The sequence below is a fragment of the Accipiter gentilis genome, chromosome 20 (genome assembly GCF_929443795.1).
Source record: "Accipiter gentilis chromosome 20, bAccGen1.1, whole genome shotgun sequence".
Taxonomy (NCBI): Eukaryota; Metazoa; Chordata; class Aves; order Accipitriformes; family Accipitridae; genus Astur; species Astur gentilis.
In genome coordinates, this window is record NC_064899.1 from 25,712,444 (window position 1) to 25,732,351 (window position 19,908).

At 39.8% G+C, this 19,908-nt stretch overlaps 1 long non-coding RNA gene across 4 annotated transcripts; it reads left to right on the forward strand.

The window, feature by feature from the left end:
• The first annotated feature begins 2,243 nt into the window (after window positions 1–2,243).
• LOC126048566 (uncharacterized) lies at window positions 2,244–19,613 on the forward strand. Of its 4 annotated transcripts, none has more exons than XR_007508908.1 (6): window positions 2,244–3,782; window positions 4,030–4,147; window positions 5,351–5,436; window positions 7,879–8,075; window positions 9,632–10,370; window positions 11,940–19,613. It is a non-coding gene; the product is annotated as an uncharacterized LOC126048566 (long non-coding RNA). The 4 variants fall into 4 exon arrangements; XR_007508910.1 differs by having other exon boundaries at window positions 2,244–2,328; window positions 3,573–4,147; XR_007508907.1 differs by having other exon boundaries at window positions 2,244–4,147.
• The last annotated feature ends 295 nt before the right edge of the window (window positions 19,614–19,908 follow it).

Below are 19,908 nucleotides of genomic sequence, written 5' to 3' on the forward strand. Positions count from 1 at the left end.
TAAATCCATGAACTGATGTAAAGATTGACACCGAAACTTGTATGCTTCCAAGAGACATGATGAGTTCATCTAATAGCTCACCGCTACCGAAACTCTCCTCTCCATCCCTATTCCTGATAGTATGATTCTTCCTTCTCATTTGCACAAGCTGTGGCACTAGCTAAGTCTTTTTCTGAGCCAATTCTACTCCTTAGGATTATCTGCTTCCTCTTTTCCCTATGCAGAAATGGTCAGAGAGGACTATAAGCATATGCCTGCACTGTTCTGACAGATTTTAGAAAGAATTTCTGAGATTTGGAAGACTGGTGCAGAGTGGAGTGTTACTTGGTTTCATATTCCTCACTCCCAGAGTAGTTCTGCACTTAATGCAATTAAGGGTGGGTTTTTTTCTTGTTACACATTCCGAAAACCTCTGCTCTGCAAAATATCCATTAAATTTAATAGGAGAGCAGTACTGCTTACCAGCTGGTGACTGACTTGCCTGTGTAAAATGTGCTCCTAGTAAATATTCCAAAGGACAGAAAAAAATACCTAATTGATAAAAGTCTTCTTGATAGGCATAGAACTGAAGATCCCAGAGAGGAAGGAACTGCGTTTATTGTTTACTCGTTTCTATAAATGTCAGTGACTGCTTCATTAATGTATTTTCAAAGTAAGTATGGAGAAAAAAAAATAATCTGTTTTTTTAAATTCAGATCAATCCATTATGGTGAACTTTAAAGAAACAGCAGAGCCAGTCTAGTAACTGCAGCTTCTGGAAAGGGGGTGTCCTTGCTCTGCTTCCAGCTACACAGATCCACCCGCTGCTTTGTACCCGCTTTATTGTTTTGCTGGACCTTTCTGTGATTGATTCAACTTAGTAATGTAGCCCAAGGCTGCCTACCCACCTGGAGCCGGGGTAACCCAGCTACCATTGAGCGTACAGCAGGAGCGAGGCAGCCATTCACCAGCGGTAAGCATTTAGATCTCCTGAGTTTGTCTTGATGTGAGTTCAGTCCGAGGCTGTTGGGTTTTTTTTCTAGACCACTGTGGCAGCGCAAAGGCAGGTGACGAGATTGTTTCAGCACAGTACCGTAGCCACGTAAATCTTTGTCCTGGATTCAGTTGCCTGGGACAAGGACTGCGTTCTCAGTATGCTGTTTTGCAAACAAATAGACGGAGTAGCGTGTGGATATGTGTGGTCCTGTCATATTTCCCATGTCATGATGAGAAAAATCTCTTTTTGACTCGCAGTTCTTCACTAGGGTCGCTGTTGAGTGATGTTCTGGGACAAAACGCAACCTTGATGTTATACTTCCATGGGTTACTCCTAGCTTTACCAGCATAGTAATTAATTATTAATGTTAGAAGATAAGGAAGGAGAACCCATAATGTGATTTGGATAGATCTGAGAATAGGGTATATTGAATAATTCTCATTTACTTTTACATTTCTAAGAGAATGCAGAATTTAATACTGTATAATTTTAATGCGGACAGATTCTGTAGCATGTTTCTAATTTATCACTCTCTGAAATGTTATGGCATTAAAATTATTATGAACAATAATAGGTTATTAATTTATCTTTCCCACTTAATTTATGTCAAAAGGTTTATGCATAAGAGGAAATATTTTAATCGTAACCACTCGCAGATAAGATACTGTAATGAGATATACTGATAGGTGTAAGTAAACCCCTCCCACTCTGATACATTAACATACAAAAAAAGACATTTCTCTTTCCTCAAAGGAGGTAAAAACAGAGGTAAGAAAAAGAGTAGGATAACTCTGGGTTAGAATTCCTGCTTCCAGCACTGCATCAGGAAACAAAAGCTTGGGGCTACAGTGTCAAGGAATTTAGAGGAAAAGACCAAGTAGAGTTCAGCCAAAGAAACAGACCATAGTTCTAAATGTTGTCAGAACTATTTTTCAAAAGCAGAATGTTTGGGTTGTTTTTTAAAAAAGGGGATCAAGATAACTGCAAGTAAAGTTTAGTCATATTGAGCAAAGGCTTTTTATTGGGCAGAACGGGGGTAACTGGGGAAAAAAAGTCCAAAATGAAGGCAGACATCTGTAGCAGAATTGTTGGCAGCAAAGGCGAGGAGGTTTAAGCTCTGTCATCTGCGCTGTTGGCCTGACCTTTGTGTGGTCGGGGGAACTGGCTGGAAGCGTCTTCCCTTCAGCACTCCAGTTACGGTGTTCGACGCATTCCAAGACAAGGTTAAACTTCCAGACGGATGAAACAGAAGTAATGGAAGTGATTAAACATACTAGCTCTCAGTCGATATGACGTTCACGTACCCTGTCTCATTTCTTTCTGGATCCTAGTGGCTCTTGGATCTCATCTGGGTAAGTCAGCTCTTAGGTGCTTGCTTTAGTATTTCAAATACACATTCTTACGGCATTGAAAGATTATTTGTAGGATGCGTGAAACGTCGTTTGAGTCAGTTGTTGCCTATTTAGCATGATACCAATTTACAAGTGTTAGAATAAGCTGTGTTCTCAAAAATGTATTGTATTTCTGCACGTGTAGTAAACTGAATTGGCTCTCCACGGAGTCAGATGAGCACCAGTGCTGACAACAGGTAGTACCTCAATGTGCGTGGGACTGTGTGGGAGGAGAATGAGGAATTAGCCCTATGTATTTCATCCAGATAAACGAAAGCCTAAGATTAAACTGGAAAGGGTCTCTTTCTTTCTGTTTCATCCAGTAGTTGTCGGGGGGGTTCTGCCTCGGCGCTCATTTTCCTCACGTTAACACGTGGGGCCTTGGCCAAGGGATGCTCTGAATCCGAGTGCAGCGTCTTAACCCTTATACTCGATTTCTTCTTGAAAATACTCCTGGAATTCAAGATTTACTCTTCTCCTGAAATGAAAACTTACTTTCCTCCTTTTTCAGACCATTACTGTCTAATCAAAATGAGCGAGTATCTTTTTGCTAGTCCCGGTGTTCTCTCTTGTACTTGGCTGGCCAGTGAACAACTCCTTTTTCTCTCTGTGACTCGTTGTACGTGTTTCGTGGTGAAGTGGGCTCCACGCTGGGTTTTCTATTCTGTTACCGTGCCTGTATAGAAACAAACCCAATGGAAACATCTACCTGTGACAGGTCTGTGTAATCTGCTGCTGTTTCTTGCCTACACGTAATAATGATGAACCTCTTTGGAGCGATAATGTGGTGTGATTTGTTCCTGAACTTCTCCAAAGCATAATGCAGTAAAAGGGAAGTAACCAACTGTTTGCCATACAGAAATGAGCTTCATTTGGGCTGTTCTGACTTATTTCTTCAAATGCTATTCTGAGATACAAGCTTTCCTGGGGAATTTTCGTCTGGAGTGCAGCAAGCGGTTTGCTGATGCACAGCATCCAGCAAAATTAACCTGATGAGCTGACTGTGTTGAATGACTTACCAGTTCAGAGAGAGAAAATTGTGCCTTTTTAATGTTAAGGATGTTGTACTTAATTACAGACTAATGGGAAAATGAAATTGTTGTTATTACAGCATCAGAAAATGAAACGGAATTGAAAATTGATCCTAAACTTGCTGTTGAAATAAAGTATTTTTTCATTTTTCATTTTTATTTTTCAAAATTCAGTGTGTGAGTCTCCAAGATACTGAAGAATTTGTTCTGATCACTGTTAAAATCTCAGTTTTCTGAGAATTAGAATCACCAGATGAAGTTTACTGTATCTCATTTGAATTAATCCAGTTTTGTTCAGCAGCAAACACTTTTTTCGTTAATAACACAGTTTTTCTCTAAGAACCAATGGAAATACGTTATTTTTTATTATAATTTTACAGAAAGGTAAGCAATTAGAGCTTTTCTTGTTTTCAACAGCTATCTAGATAAAAACTACTTTAATTATTGACACAGTATAATGAAATACAAATATACCACTTTGCTATCTATAGTTTTTGGAATTCCCTCATCAGTCATTTAATACCATGCATCAGTGACTGTCATCATTACCCTCTTTTTCTGTCCTTGACCTTGTATTGACCTGATTGACTTTAATTGATTAGCAAGAACTAAATGTTGTACAAATGTTCAGTTTTGTAGATGAAACAGATGAGTTCTTTTGGATTACCAACCTGTTCCGAAAAGCCAGCTGCTGAACTTCAGCGTCTTCTCCAGTTGATGCTTACGGTGATCCATCCTCCATATCATAGGTACTGCCTCTGTGTATTTACATAGTATAGAAAACTAAGAAATACACACGTGCCCCTTACATTCATTTTACTGGGAAAAATTACAAACTGCTAACCATTGTACTTTTCAGGAATGCATCTTCAGCAGACAGCAGGGTATGACATAATTTTTTTTTGTGATTTGGGTATGCTGCTTTTTCAATTGGTAATTAGAGGCATCATTTTTAAAAGGCTGTTTTAACTGACTGATACATTTCTTTACATGCATGTTGTTACAAAACCTAAGAACGCTTAAGCCCCATGAGAGTCTAAAAAATACATGTGCACTAAGAGGGAAATACATATTTTATATAAGACTTTTTTCTAAAATTAATATAACACATGTGAATCGAGTGTAATACTGTTGCTTTTGGCTGTAATACATTTTTAGTCTCTAGTTCAATGAGATTTTTTTAGCTGAGACTGAGATTAGGAACTATTTCCATCAGGCACATGATGCATTGCTCAGCTCAGAGAAAAGATAATCTTCAGGTTTTTGAATCAATTAGGTATGGTGGGAACAGTTGCCCCATGATAACACTGTCTACATTCAGAGAAGGTAGAGTGCTGTAATCTGTAATTCATGGCTGTTTATATTAATGCATTTTAGCCCAGTGCTGGGGAAAGAGAAAGCAGTTTATGCTTGATAACTTTATAGTGAGACAGAGCGCTCCAGACTTCGCCGTCCAAGCTAAGCTGAGGAGGAGCGTGACAACTGTCCGAGACTAAGGAGACTGTTGTGTTTAAGCCGATGTGATACGGCCCTTGATCTATGTTTAAGCAACGTGTATCCATTGCAGTCCAAATTGTCATATGGCTTACTACAATCATTACTAGAACAAGAGATTCCCAAACCATACTGGATGCCGCACCCACAAATCCTGTTCTATCAGGAACTTGTACACCACTGGACAACGCAGCAGCGATCATACCGTGGTAGTTTTAGCTTCTAAGGCTGCTCTCATTAACATAACCGAGCAAAGTGGCTATAATGCAGGTGAGAGTTTGGGACTCCAAAAAGTATGACTACTTTTTCTTTCGTTTTCAAAATGCTGGAGAAAGGAAGAAGCTGCTTACCGCCAGTCTTTAGCTGTCTGCGTCAGTATGACAAAGAATCAGTTTAGAATTTCAGACCTCATTGTTCACATTCCACTAAAGCACCTCCGTTGGTGGTTCCCTCTCCAGGATCCGTTCAGTTCTCTCTAGAAGAAAGTCCCTGAAATAGTGGGTGGCTGCAAGATGCTCTGTGAAGGCGGAGCTGTGAAATACTGGTAAGGGACTCCAAATACTGACAGCTATGAATCTTGTCAAGGGACATCACGGTCTGACTTTTGTTGGCTTTCTTTTGGAACAGATTCCTTGGGCATGCTAAAATTTTGCTGTGAGCGTTCTTAGGGGACTTCTGCAAGGATCAAGCAGCATTCTATATCCCCTCCCTTATGTGGAATACTTAGTGGAAAAAATAGTGTGTTCTGCAGTGCACAGATTACAACCAGTTGTATAGAATGATTTTAATGCATATCAGATTGCTTCGTATGGAGATGAAGTCCTCCGTATCTATTAATATGTTTTCAGTGAACCATGTGGGTAAAATACATGCTAAGTTATAGTATATGATTATTCTTCTCAAAATACACAGAAGAGGTTACTAGAGGGAGAAATTTAGAAATGCCAATCCTTCATGTCACGTGTAAAGAAAGAAGCCTTTACTCTGATCTTTTTGCTGAGAGAACTGAGGATGACATTCACTGAATTAATCACTCAAATAATAATAATAAAAAAAATTTTCAACTTGCTTTTTTAGAGCATCTTCTCTAGTACACTTTCAAAATCAAAGTTGAGTTGTAGTATTTTGATATTTTGATACAGTCTGGGAAAGCCAGTATAGAAACTTGACTCTCAAATACCTCAATTTGATTTATCTACTATTTATCCTTTATAGAAAGTGCTGATAAGCAGAGTAGTTAAGCATAGGTGTGGTATACTGCTGTGTATATATGTATATACAAGAAGTAGAATAAGTTTTAAAACTTGTTCATATAATACTGCATAATTCAACTCTCTGAGCTATTAAATTATTAAGTTTTGTATAGCAATTAACTTTTCCTTGAAGTTACCTGTTAACATTTATCACATAAGAGTTCTGCCCTAAAACGATTACTTGTGAAAGAATGTGCTAATTTTTGACCTTGTTTGAAAACATAAGAAACGACACTCCACGTTTTTCATACTTACTAAACAAAAGGGAGGAAAGTAATGGTCTGCTTTTTACTGTAATAGCACTTGAACTGGCACTCATAGCAAGTCTAAATAAACTAGCATTAAATCTGTAATCTGAACACTAAGAGGCATGCTGTCTTCAGTGTCTTTGTTTTGCAAATGCAGTTGCATGAAATAATTTCATGCAGTTATATTTTACCTTAGAGCGTTTCTGGTGTTTATTAGGAAAATGAATAAAGATCGGGGGGGGGGGGGGGGGGGGGGGGATTGGACCTTTGTGAGGAAATCTCCAAATATCCTTAAATGTGTTAGAGCAAGGAGTGGTGATTACTCAGCAGATGGTGCTCTTTGCTTTCAGCTGGTATTCAGTCTGTGCTATGGCAGGACGCTTGGTTGTTTTTTCCTCAAACAAAACCAAGGTCCTGGTTAAACCTGATCAGAAAATGGAAAGTGCGTTCTGAAAAAAAAATAAATAAAAAAAAAAAATTAAAAATCAGATACTATGTATAAGGTCAACAACTGAAAAATTTCCACTCATAGCTAAAAATAAACCAATTTATGAATGTCGTACAGCTAGTAAACTAAGTACTTGCTTCCCTTGGGATGCTGTACACTTGAGATACTGCAACATTTCAGTGTATAAATTTACATTCTGAGTGTATTTTTCCAATTTCTGATGATAGTCTCATTGACTTACAGAGCATAATGTTAAGAACAGTAGTGTTTTCTAATTTCCCTACAGGTCCTTTAATTGATACATTTGGATTCAACTTTTGAAGTAAAATAGTATTCAACTTAGAAGTGTTACATGTCTGTACAGTACAGACTTAAAACAAAATTGGAAAATAAATGACATTTTTAAAACTAAGCTGATTTATACAGGTGTTTAGACTGTAGAAACTGATGTTTAGCCATGTAAGGAATTTTATAGTGCAAGAGATAGGCACTAACATATTTAGATAGGTACTAACATATTTAGTATATCTCATTGTTGGGTTTGTGGTTGGTTGGGGTTTTTTTTTTTTGACCATTGGATGTTGGGCTCGTTGGGTCACTACCTTGAACTTCAGTACCAAACTTCTACTCAAACGCTAGAGTAAGTGCTTGCCCTCACTGATCGGCCAAGGTCCAGTGTGTGTTTCTTTTGGAAAGAGAACCACCAACCTCATTTGCAGTTTGCTCTGTCCAGATGCTTTCCGAATGTATTATTCTTTGTATACAGATGTCTATTAAGTGTAATACACAGCCTTTAATATTTTCTCACAGTAATTGCCTACATTTCTTAATTAAAAAAAAAAGACAATTGAACTGTAAGTAAAAATGACATTTCTCTTCTAGACTGACTTTTTCAAAGGGTTTACTTGCAAACAGATTGTGAATCTCAAGTTTTACAGTTGGCGGAGCTGATCAGATGCTTTCTTACTCCTGAAGGTAGCATGTCTTACAGGGTTTTTTTCTCTTGCCCTGCTTTACTCTGTCCTCCCTTTTTCCAGGTCACACGCTGCTGCCCCTTCCTCTGTGCGGATCTGGTGCTTGTCAGACTCTCCTGTGAGCTGTTTTAACTCACCAGCAAGGCCGAAAACTGACATTTTTCGGTTTCTGTGATTTTACTCCATTAAGGACTGTCATGGAAAGGTCCAAAATCCACCACGGACAGCAGAAGACATGAGACCTGGCTGGGGACAGGAAGGTGAGGGGCAGAAGGGAGCAGAAGCTCACTTTTTGGGAGCAGTGCACATCACTTTATCTTATCTTACACTGAGGCATCTCAAAATTGGATCTTCAAATCTAAACTCTCTTTGTAGTCTGTGAAGACAGACGTCTCCACACCGTGATTCATCTTGTAAGACAGATATCTACGACAAGTTGTAGGAATAACCTTTTTAATTACTTTCTCCCCATGGTTTACAAGGGGATCTTGTAGGTGAATAGAGTATTCACGTTATCTCTAAAATTAAGAGATATTTTATTTATTTTCTTATTTTCCTGGCTTTCAGCAAGTCTTAGAGTAGGATTTGAGATAACATTTTTCTTTCACAATGTATTTTTGGGGAGGCTAAAAGTGCACACGTGTTCTGTTACCCCGGTTTAGCTGGTGAGTGGCCGGTCGGTGGCTGTGAGCGACCAGCAGCGTCAGGTCACTAGTCCATACCCTCAGTCTCTGCTGGTGCCATAGCCCGCATCGGCAGGGAGAACAATTTCTGAGGTTGGCTGCTGTGAATGTCTTGTTCGTTATTGTTGCCCTAGGAACAAGTTTCAATGGGAATAGTGTATGACACAGATCAGAACTGTTTTCTGTTAAAAGGCATCTGCAACAGGTTCTGTTGTTGTAAAGAGCTGTCACGGATCAGGTGGAAGAGCAGAGATGATGGGCCGTGCAGGAGCAGTCAGCACAGCTGTGTGGCGCAGGGTATGGGCATGACATTGATGACAATTACTTGGTATCTTAGAAGCAAACTTTAACAATGGTTCTGAAACGGAGCTGAACAAAATTTGTTTTGATTATACTTCCTTACCTGTAACCTGTCTATGTCTAAGGTAACAGCCCATGATAATAGTCTTGTAACAGTTTTTGTATGTGATAAAATACTGAGCGTTTATTTCCAGAAAGGATACTGTACTCCAGATCCCTTGCTGGCATTAGAATGTCATTTCTGTATTTTAATAGTGTCTCCAATAGATGGCAGTGGCTGCTTATTGCCTGATAAATTAACACCATTCCTAGTACGCTCTATAAACATAAAGCAGTAAAACCCAGGTATGTTTGTATATAGGTACTTAAAACATACATAACACGTAATTATGTATGTTACAAGTGTGTCACCCGTTTTCCATATTTGAAAATGAAATCCTTTCTGAATATTTTCCTTCTGAGTCTGTTGGTTTGCTCAGAATTACGTGACAGTATAAAACTAATAAAACTACTACAGGGCTACTAAAGGTTAAGGACAAATGTATCTTAGAGCATGCTTAGTTCTGAGGTCACTAGGGTTTGTCTACATTTGAAATCTGTTGTGGGTTACCTTGAGTTGGTTCATCTTACAATGTCTTACATCCAGATTAGAATGCTTTATTGTAAATTATCTGACATTAAGTTGTGCTTTTATGATTGGCATTTTACTTAAATAATATTACAAGTTTACTTGCACCAACACCAGTATGGGTGATTCTATATTGTGAAACATGTCATATTGCAAGACTGTCAAAACTTGCCACTGTTTTTCTACCGTGTTTTGCTGCTTCCAGGTTTTCTGTTCATCCATGTTGCCTCTGTCCTGGAGTCCTGGTAGAGAGGTGGTTATTGTGCTGTTTAAATGTTGATCTGAAGACTTGTACATGGTCATGGCCTAATTCATAAGGAGTTCACAAACCAGAGCTCTTGGTGCTGCATCTGCCATATATGCTATTGGCTGGGGTCATACACTGAGAAGCTTGGAGTGGAGACTGTTTTTCACCAGAAGGATCTGCATTACTTTAACTGATCTGCAGTTATATAGACAACCACCATGATGCAGATGAAGGAATACATGGGATGAATTCTGGTTTTACTAAGTACCTCATAAGTAGATTCTAGATGAGAATTACCATGGTCTGCTATTTCTATGACAAGTTTCATGGTGTCTTGCTAACTAGGCTACGGCAGTCTCGGTAACACAAATACAAGAATGTCAGACACATTGGCTCTCATAAGCCCCAATACAGACACAGAGAACTAGAAGACCCTGAAAAACACCAGAGAATCAACCTGAACCACAAGCAGAGGACAAAACCCCTGCGTGGGGTGAAATCCAGTAAATAGAAGTTGATACAGTGGAACGTAACTTCAGCGTAGGTGGGTAGGGATGTTTAAATAACTTAATGACACTAACATATTTTTCCAGCCTTTCTTTGTTTCATGGGTTAAGTGCCTTTCCTACCACCTTGCCTTCACCCTGACTGCCGTTCAGCTGTTCTGCGCACCACCTGGAACCGCTTCCCTATTTCTGTAAGTACGTACAAACAGAAACAGTGTCCCACTCTGTGTCCCTGAGCATGGTGCTTCATCTCTTCACTTCTGCCTAGCTGACTCTTAATTCCCTGAAAAGGGTGATATCCAGGTGACTGTTTTAAAGACAGGCATACAGAGAAGAGAGACTCAGTAAGCGATGTGTTGGAGAGAATGAAAGAACCCACGTTAACACTCAGCTTTTCACTAATACACTGTCATTATGTGGCTTTACAATGTTCACAGAACAGCCCGCTTGGCAGTGGTCATTCATGTCTCAAGGTTGGCAGGGCAACCAGTTTTTACTGTGATGCTTCATATCACACCTGGGGAGTAGCAGTGCACATGAGGAAGCTAACTTTTTCTGCTTTTTGCCTTATAGCTCTAATGCCATGAAAAAGAAAGGGTGGGGAGAGGGAGAGGATAGTGAATGATGTTGCAAAGGCAAACAACTTTCTTGAAATACATAGCAAGGGAGTCTGATTTTTATAAGAATAGGTGGGGGGTTTTGGTATTGCTATGTGTTGAATAAAAAAGAGCTGACTTTTTCTTCTCACTGTTTTGGATCATGGATCTCCCTTTTATATCATCATCATCTATTCAAAGACTCTGAAATAACATGGAAACTTCAACCTTGTAACAAGAACAGTCTTACAAACTATGCATGAATGTGCAGCAAAAGTAACACTAAATGTGATAACACTTATCAAATCTGATTAAACTGTGATACCAGTACACTGAGCCAAAGACATGTAGCATTCCTAAGATGTCCTCTATGAAAAAAAATGTATACTGATGAAAAGCTGAAATTAGTATCGGTGTATGAGTACAATACATCCCTCATTTTTTGAATTTGTATCATTCCACTGAGTCCTCCTTTCTGACTTACCAAGCTTGCTTTTCTCCTACTCCCTTGTGCAAGATTCTCTCCTACTTGCTCTTCTGAGCTTCTGCAAAACACATCAAGCAGCAATCAAAAGAAACATGCTTTTTTTTTGTCTGGAATCTCTGTCTGTCAGCTTTTAGATGTGCCACTGTATTATGTCTTGGTCTTTTCTATATATCTCATTACTGTAGGTGAACTTCCCATACGCAGACGAAACACTGACATACCATGGAGAAACATTTTTCTCTGTTTATGAACCCTAAGGTATAGAGTAAAAAAACCCAGACATTTGTACAATCAATAGCCTTCTTTGATTTAGAGAATGCCAGCTATGTAAAACCATTTGTAACAATTGATATAGATAAATGATACAGTTGTCATACTGTTCTTGGATAAAGTCACATTATCATCTCTATTATGACAGCCCTAACATTTGAGCTACTTATATGCCAAATTAATTGATAATTACCAGGGTGGTAGAATAATCACTGTCGTGCGCTTTTCTGTCTTGACATAGTTCTCATGTTTAGGAGGTAATATCTGCAGCTACAGGACAGACTAAGCAGAGAGGTCTGAGAAAGTGGGTTTCAGATCCTACAGTTCTGCTGCCATGTTGTGCCCGTCTTTTGGCCCACTGGTGAGTCGTATTTGAGTGAGCCCAAAGCCACTGCCTTCCTTTGCAGGTGATCCTGATTCACAAGTGATTCTCTGCTTTGTATATATTGGCAACAACTACCTGTGTTCGTCACAATTTCCTCCAGACTGCCTGACTTCACTTTCAAAAAGAAATAGGGTTATGAAACCAAGGTGGTCATAAGACCAACAGAAGAGAAACTTTGGTAATGACAGAGGACCTTCAAGGTTGAACAAAGTCGCAACATACGTGCGGGTGGTCTGGCCCACCGGGCAGCGGGAGTGCGTGCAACAAGCTTTGTACAACTGTACCAAGTCAGACGTGAAAAAATGAATGGAATCTAGTGCCAGTGGTCACAGACATGTCACACAGTGTCCTGCTCCATCCACTGCTGATAAACACGACAGAGGCAAGGTGGCTTACTGGTGAGCAACAGTCATTTCCATGCAGAGACTGCAATTGTAAAGACAAACTCCGTTTTTGGATAACTCGGATAGCTTTGACTCTCAGACAGTGATCAGCTTCCCCACTCTCACACAGTTATCGTCCACATCCCCAGCAAACATGGACCACTCCTGCTCTTTCGGGCGCAGCGCTGAATGTTTGCTTCTCTGAGCTGGAGAGAGAGAGGAGGTAGAAAGGTTGTGCCAGCCTCGCCTCAAACTGGGTGCCTTCTTAAAACAGGCCTATGGAATGCAAAAGTGCTCCTAAGCAAGACACGGCAAGCTGCCCAAGATGCCAAAATGATTTGCTGTGACCCTGCTCCACTAGAAGTCAGTCAGTGCAGCTTGCCAATCTGCATGAATATTGCACTGTCTGACATATTTCCAGTGAATGCTGTATCTTTCAACTTGTTGCAGGAGTGAAAACATGACATGCCTTTGGCTTCTAGACTAGTCTGTTCACACAAATTCTATACAACCGGGTATGTCTGACCTTCCTGACACTGATATTGTCAAGTTTCTGGAATGCAAAGAGAACATAAACTTCAGTAGGCACTGAGAAGTTATCTGCTGCTGCAACGGATTGACCTTTCCCAGTCTATGTAAGTGTTTATCACATGTGCATGGACATCTGGATTTCCTGGCAGGAATATTTAGAATACATGCAAACTTTGCTGGAGTGCACTGCTTATCCTGGAGATGATAGTGTTTCTCTAGGTGTGTAAATCCATGCATTTTGGGTAAATCACTTAGCTGCTGAGATGAGCAAGTAGGTTACTACTCCCAAGCAGGAGTAGTTGGCTCCTCGGAGCCAGCTAGCTCCTGTTCCTAGTTGCAGCCTCTAAACTCTGTTTACAGGGCTGTTTGTGTGACACTCCCTAGTCTTTTTTGGTCAAAATGAGCCAACTGAGCAACATCTTCTCATTCATACTTTCTATCCTGATCCCATCTGAGCTTGTTTTACTATGAGCTTTACATGCAATATGGAGCATGTGAACAAACATACTGCTCCAGGGAAGACAGAGTTCCTTATATTCCAAAGATTTGCTGTGTGATAAACATTACTTAGTTTGAATCTGAATGAAAAATCCTTCCTTACTGCAGGAATGCTATAAATGCAGAAATGCCATAAAAGCATTTCCTTATATAGTAATTTGAAGAATTCATTCTGGTTCTTTTTCTTTGCCCTTAAAAAAATCACTCTATGGCAGCTCTGAGTCATTTTGTGTTATAAAAAGATGGGTTATTTATGTCATTCTGTGTATCCAACTAGCCCCAAGATGTGGAAACTTAATGAACAGGCTGGAGCAGCAAAAATCTTTACAAAGTTTTTCAGAGTTTTCCTCTAATGTTTTTTCACATGAGGAAAGGACACACGTATAGCAGAGTGCTGTGGGGCATAACCAACACATAATTATGGTCTGTGAGCGATTGGAAGGCAGTCAAGGATACCGTGCTGAGTCTACATTCCCAGCGTTGTCTCCTGCTCCCTGCTATAGCAATTTTAAGCAGATGGAGGCTGAAGTTTCAGTCAGTATTGAACACCATAGATGTGTAAATTGTGTCATTTACGGTCGGCTGCCTGCATACTGCCACATAGTTCTTTAAAAATAGTCAGGCACATTCGGGCCAGTGTGAAAAGTAGTTAAGATGGTGTTGTTCCTCCTTTGTTGTCAAGAGCTCTGGAGGTGCCTGTGGTTGGGACAGGAAACCGGTAATTTCTGTGCCAGAGCAGCCGTCTCGTTTCTATGGTCATTGCAAATGGAACGGGAGCCTATGTAATCCCAATTTTTCTGGAGCACAGAGAATTCACTTGAGAGAGTTCATAGATCAACATCGGCTTCCAGGACTGTGCCGTTCAGTTTGAATGGAGATTCAGCGGATCTTAAACAAGTGAAAACAGCTTGGCTGACAACAGTTGCAGACTTGGTGAAATGACAGGTGGGATGAAGGAACTCTTGCCTCAGTAAAACAAGGTATTTCACTGATCAGCTACTCTAACTGTGAGGGCATGGTCTTCTGTCAGCAAAGAAACAACCAAGACAGCTTTTGGGTAAATGCTGACTTGTGGAAAGGATAGATTGGACAGGTATGAAGACAAGTCACTGACTTGCATCCTTTCAGGAGTAAGGAAAATTCCTGCCTTTTTTTTTTTTCCACCAATAGAACAAAAGGTTATTTTATTTAAAAGAAAAAAATGTTGAAATAGTTGAGTAATTCACTTAGTTTGTGAAATCAAAAAGCAGCCAAAGTCTTCTGCTTGACCAATAAACTAGTGCTTTTCTTCAGTTCTGTCTGACATATTCATAACAGTGCAACACAGATTAGAAGTACATTAGAGTTTAAAGATTTAGTCTCTCTGTGAATGTTAAATGTAAGATTTTTAATTTTGTTTAATTATAAGCAAGATCATAATTCAAAAACTATACAAGACCGACTAAACCTGGTATCAGGGTGTTTTGATGAGAACTTTTGAGCTTTTGACCTTTATTTTTCCATTCTTCAACAAGAGGCAAAGCCTTTTGAGCATTTCTCTGCATAAAATGTCTGCACTTGAATCAGAACTCCTTGTTTTGGTGCTCTCTGAGCAGAAGAGATCCAGCAACCCAGACATCTCTCTTAGTAGAAACTTGGGATCCTTACAGAAACATTTCAACCACAGTGGGACTTGATGAATGACAGCGCTGGAAATTTGTCGGTCAGCTGCAACTGGTATTGCAACTGAGCTTTGGGGAGAGGGGAACTGGTAAATTTGGTATAAACCATCTTTGCTAAATAAGGTTCTTCCCTACTCTGCCATCTTCTCACAAAATCATGTATTTCAGGAAGTTCTCACTCCCATATATTAAAGGCCTCCTAAAATACAAAAATCAGGTCCATTTTAACATGTGTGTTTACCTTAAAAAATAATGCATTTTAAAACTTTCTCATTAACTACATTTCATCATTGCCAAGTCTGTGCAGAGTAGCTTCTGCTGATCTACAATCTTTTCTGAGGGTTTCAGTGCAAGCTGTGTGAATTGTTACAAGCTACAGTCTTGAGTATCTGTTGATTAAAATACTAAAATGGATATGTTCTTAAATTCTAGTATCAGAAATGTAATTTGCTGATGTCTAGTAAGACAACTGGTAACACATTCAGTGTTTCAGACAGTAAAACCAAAACTGTTCCTGCTGCTAAAGTTTAAAACTTACAAACACCCCCCCCCCGCCCCATATATATCAGTAACAGGAAACTGCTGTTGTGCAAACACTGTTATATCCTCTGCAGTAATTAAGAGGTCGGAAATACTTATGATTTTACTCACATGTGCACAGGCAGACACAGACATATCCACTTGTATGGGAGTTTAAACGTCCCTAGAATTCTTGCTTTTTTGGCTCAATTTGATTCAGTTGCAAGCTTTGAATACCCCACCTAACTTTCGGGAAATCCTTTCTCTGTGTTTACAGACCATTTTTTAGTGTTTACTTCATGCAAACTGAGAACAATAGTGGCTTTTTTTTTAATGCTTTTTATCTTTTGGGATTGTTAGAGGTCCCACAGTTCTGCTGTCACTAGGTCACTTCGCAGATAGTTTAGCTTTTCCCAGTTGCATGTCCTGGAATGGAGTAACTCTGCTTTGATACTTAAAGTCAGGCTTCAAAGGCATCTAGTTTTTAAAGCTGGCCGAAGCGTCGCGTCTTTTTAGAAAAGGTAAAACCAATTTCCTCTTTTAGACACAGCTCTTTCAGCTGGTACAACTTTACCAGAACACCGTAGCTGGCTTTCCCAAGGTGCACAGTAATGGCAGAGGGATGTGGTTTCGGTCCTTGCGTCTGGTCACACGGCATCCTCTCCCGTGTCCTGTATCCTGTCCCGTGGATGATGGGGACGTGCCTCCGCACTGGGGGCACAGAACGGCGGGAGCGGAGGGACACCCCCGCTACAGCTGCCCCCCGTAGGGCCCGTGGCTTCCAAAGCGATGGCTGGTGTGATGGGGAGCAGGGCTGGCCCCGTCTCAGCTCGGGGTTTGAGGGACTCGGCGAGTTTAGGCGATCCAGTTTACCTCGTATCTTGGATTTGCGAATGATAACGATTAAGAGCTCTTTCCAGAGCACTTTAAAAAATTCCACGTAAGATCTAAGTAAGGGTGTTGTTCGGCTTCTCATGTTTGTAAAAACCTGGGGTCTAAGTATCCTCATCTGATCTGGCCATCACAGATGCTCTTTATCCCAGGGACTTTGTAGTTTATGTTGAATGAAATATAGGCATATGTAGATGCAAAAACATATCACTTGGACACCTAGATTGTTTATAGATCACTTTTTTTTTATTTTGATTTTTAATTGGATTATAAATGCCAGTGTATTATAATGTGAATTTGGCTAAAAGCTGATGATGTGATGTGTACAGATGGTGAATGGGGAAATGTTTCTATTCCAAAGAGCTTAACATTGATAAAAGAATGTTTACAAGTCATGACATACATAATAACCTTGCAAGAAAGAATTTGTTCACATTTTTTACAATTATTTATTGCAAGTAGTCAAATGTATTGTGCTAGAACCTAGCTCATGAAACAGAACTTTGCATTCTTTTTCATTCAGGTGTTGATGAGCAGTACTATGCCATTTGTCTAGGAAAATGAAAGGGGATCTTAAAGACTTCCTAAACCATTAGTTCTTCACTAGAAGGTAACTCATATACTTTCTAGCAAAATCTAAAGAAATAGCTGGACAGCTAATATGTTAGGGTGACCCATATCTTTTGCTTGTAGTTCAGTTTAATTATGAGAGAAAAGCTTCCTTCTAAGAGATATGTTATTTAAAATATAATGCAATAGAATGAACATAATATACATTATTTTTACTGCAGCAAAAAAAACCCATAGTAAATGCTGCTAGTGGGTTTTTTTAAACCTGATGTGCTACCTACTTGAGCTATGTCTTTGCTTGGGTGGTAGTGGCACCTTTTTCCTTTGTTGATGCTTTTCCCTTTAGATGTGATATTGTGGGGGTTCAAGTATGACTTAACTGATTTTGAGCGTGGTCTGTCATTTCCGCCAGGTTATCTTTCCTTGTTTGTAGCATTTTGTAAGTGTGCTTGGTAGACCCAAAATCTAGGTCTTGCGTGGTTTTGCACAGACGTACTCCGCTGGTGTTTCCGTTGTCTATTCAATTCTTCATTACCAAGTCTGCGGCAATGCCAAACAGTAGTGAAGAGAGGTATCCGGTATCAACCTAGTGATTCCACATGGAAATGTTCTGTTATCTGGTGGTTAAAACCCTACAGGTCACTTTACACATCTGAACGTGATGGTATTGATGGCCAAACTGGAATTCCATAGAGCTGATCGTCCACGCTGGAGGTCTCTGCAGGATAATGCCTTCTGAAAAGAAACAAAATAGGTGTTGGGGTTAGCTGACTGTTCTGTGCATACATCTTTGAATGCCCTTAGGGTGAATACCTGCTAATATACAGTATGTTTAATATGCAGTAAAAAGAATAACAGTGTCTCTGTTTTCAACTTTCTGTGAGCTTTGCATGCTGCGCGTGACGCTTTTGCATCATGCAGCAGAAGGCTCTTGGTGCAACGGGGATTATCAAGATTTCTCTCCGGTCGCACTCAGTGAAATATCCTCTGCTAGATGTTCTGTTAAAGGTTCCAGGTTTCTTTCAGTGAGCAGTGGGCCCCTTTTTCAGGTTTTGCTCAACAGTTTTGATGGTAGGGAGGCTGTTTTAAAACCACTGTTCTGACTTGAGTTTCTCCTTTTGCTTCTCCGTTTATCAGTTTCTTGATTATCGTCTGTATTTCTCATATTTCCATTGGACTGATGGTTCATGTATTTCACCAAAATCAAGTAACGTGCTGAGTTTGTGGACTGTGAGAATTCCTTTGAAATGCTGTGCCCATCCACTTATCTGCTTTATCTCAATTATGTGTAAATTGGTGCTGACTGAATAATGGGATATTCCCAACACATATGCGCAACCTGACCTCTCTCACATCTAATGAGTCCCTGACTCCTTCAAGACTATTTTAAGTGTTTGGGTTACACTGCTTCAAACAGCAAGCGGAGATGAACTTGCAACTTGATGCTTTCCATGGCATGCTTAATAAATGGCTCATAACTTCAGATAGGCTCACGCAGGTAATGGTGCAATACAATGGAACCTTACTTGGACTGTAAAGCATCCTTCTGTCCAAAGCCTGAAACTTTGGATGTGTCTCCATCACAGAGTGCAGCTTCACAAAGCAAAGCTGGAGCTGGTTCCGATTAAGCTGGTATGTCTACAGAGGGCAGCTCAGTGCTGTACAGAGATACCAGCTTTGCTTCCCAAAGCAATAGAATTACATCAGAGCAGACTCCGCTCTCAATAACATATCCTGCTTCCCAGTAAGAATAATTACACAGCGTCAGAGCTCTGCACTGAGGTAACCGCAATGCTGACCCCTTAGCTAGTTAGTTTTGAATTTGCATAAGTATCTTGAGAAGTCTGTGCCCTGTGCTGCATAGAAGTATTCTATACTGCAATGCTGGCATATTGTGTCATCTTGTTTTGTTGAGCGTGCGTAGCAGAGTGATATGGGATAAAAGGGTAAAACTTTCCTTACTAATCCAGGTCTGCTTGTAATTTCAGATTTGAATTCTAGTGTTTCCTGGAATGCGTCTGAAAAGAAACACACTGCTTCATTTCACTGCTGATAAATTAGTAATTATTCTTTTTCCCCACAAACAACATCGAGTCAGTTATCACAACCTGGAAAGGGCAGAGCCCACTTTAATTTTATTAAGGGTGCAACCTCCTATCTCCTCAGTGTTCAGCACAGGTCTGTTCTCTGCTCTTTGCCCTGAAAACAGTACGGTAGTTGTGCTATACTCGGACTATATATAGCACTTAAGAGATACCGAGGGTTGACCTTGACCTCAAGCCCTTACAGATACTTAAGCTTTAAGGAGTCACCTGATGGAAGGGAACAGAGGCGGTTTAGCCCATTTGCTTCTTTCTGAAAATTTTATTATCAGTGCTTGAGGAGACACACTTACTGAATATCTTTCTAACTGTCGTATTTTCTATGTGTTTATTTAAAAAGCCAGTGAAGACAATGGGTGCTTTGATGGTTATGTTTAACTGTGTTTCTCTGTATTGAATGTTTATTTTGACAGTGATTCCCCATTAACAATAAAACCTCTTTCCCTCTCATTTTCTGCACCTAAGCTCTTTATAATGAGTGTAAAAACCAGCAAGTTTTTTCCCATTTATAAGGAAAAAATTACCAATACAGTCCTGGATTACCTGACGTACCTTGCAAAATAAACTGCCTACGATTGACTTGCATGCTATGGGCATTTGTTGTAAAAGAAAGCTAAGCAAAGTTTATGCTATTCCAAGTCTACTCAAGATTTTTTAATGCAAAAATTATCTCACCGTGATGTGTGATAGTAAAATCAATAACAGCACAGTGCCTTACTCTAGTAATAAGTTTTCCTACAATAATAAGTTCAGTAATAATAAGCTTTCATGGAGAGTGTGTGTGTGTGTGTGTGGAAATTGGTGTCACGTTGCAGCTGAGACCTGTCTGCCTGCTC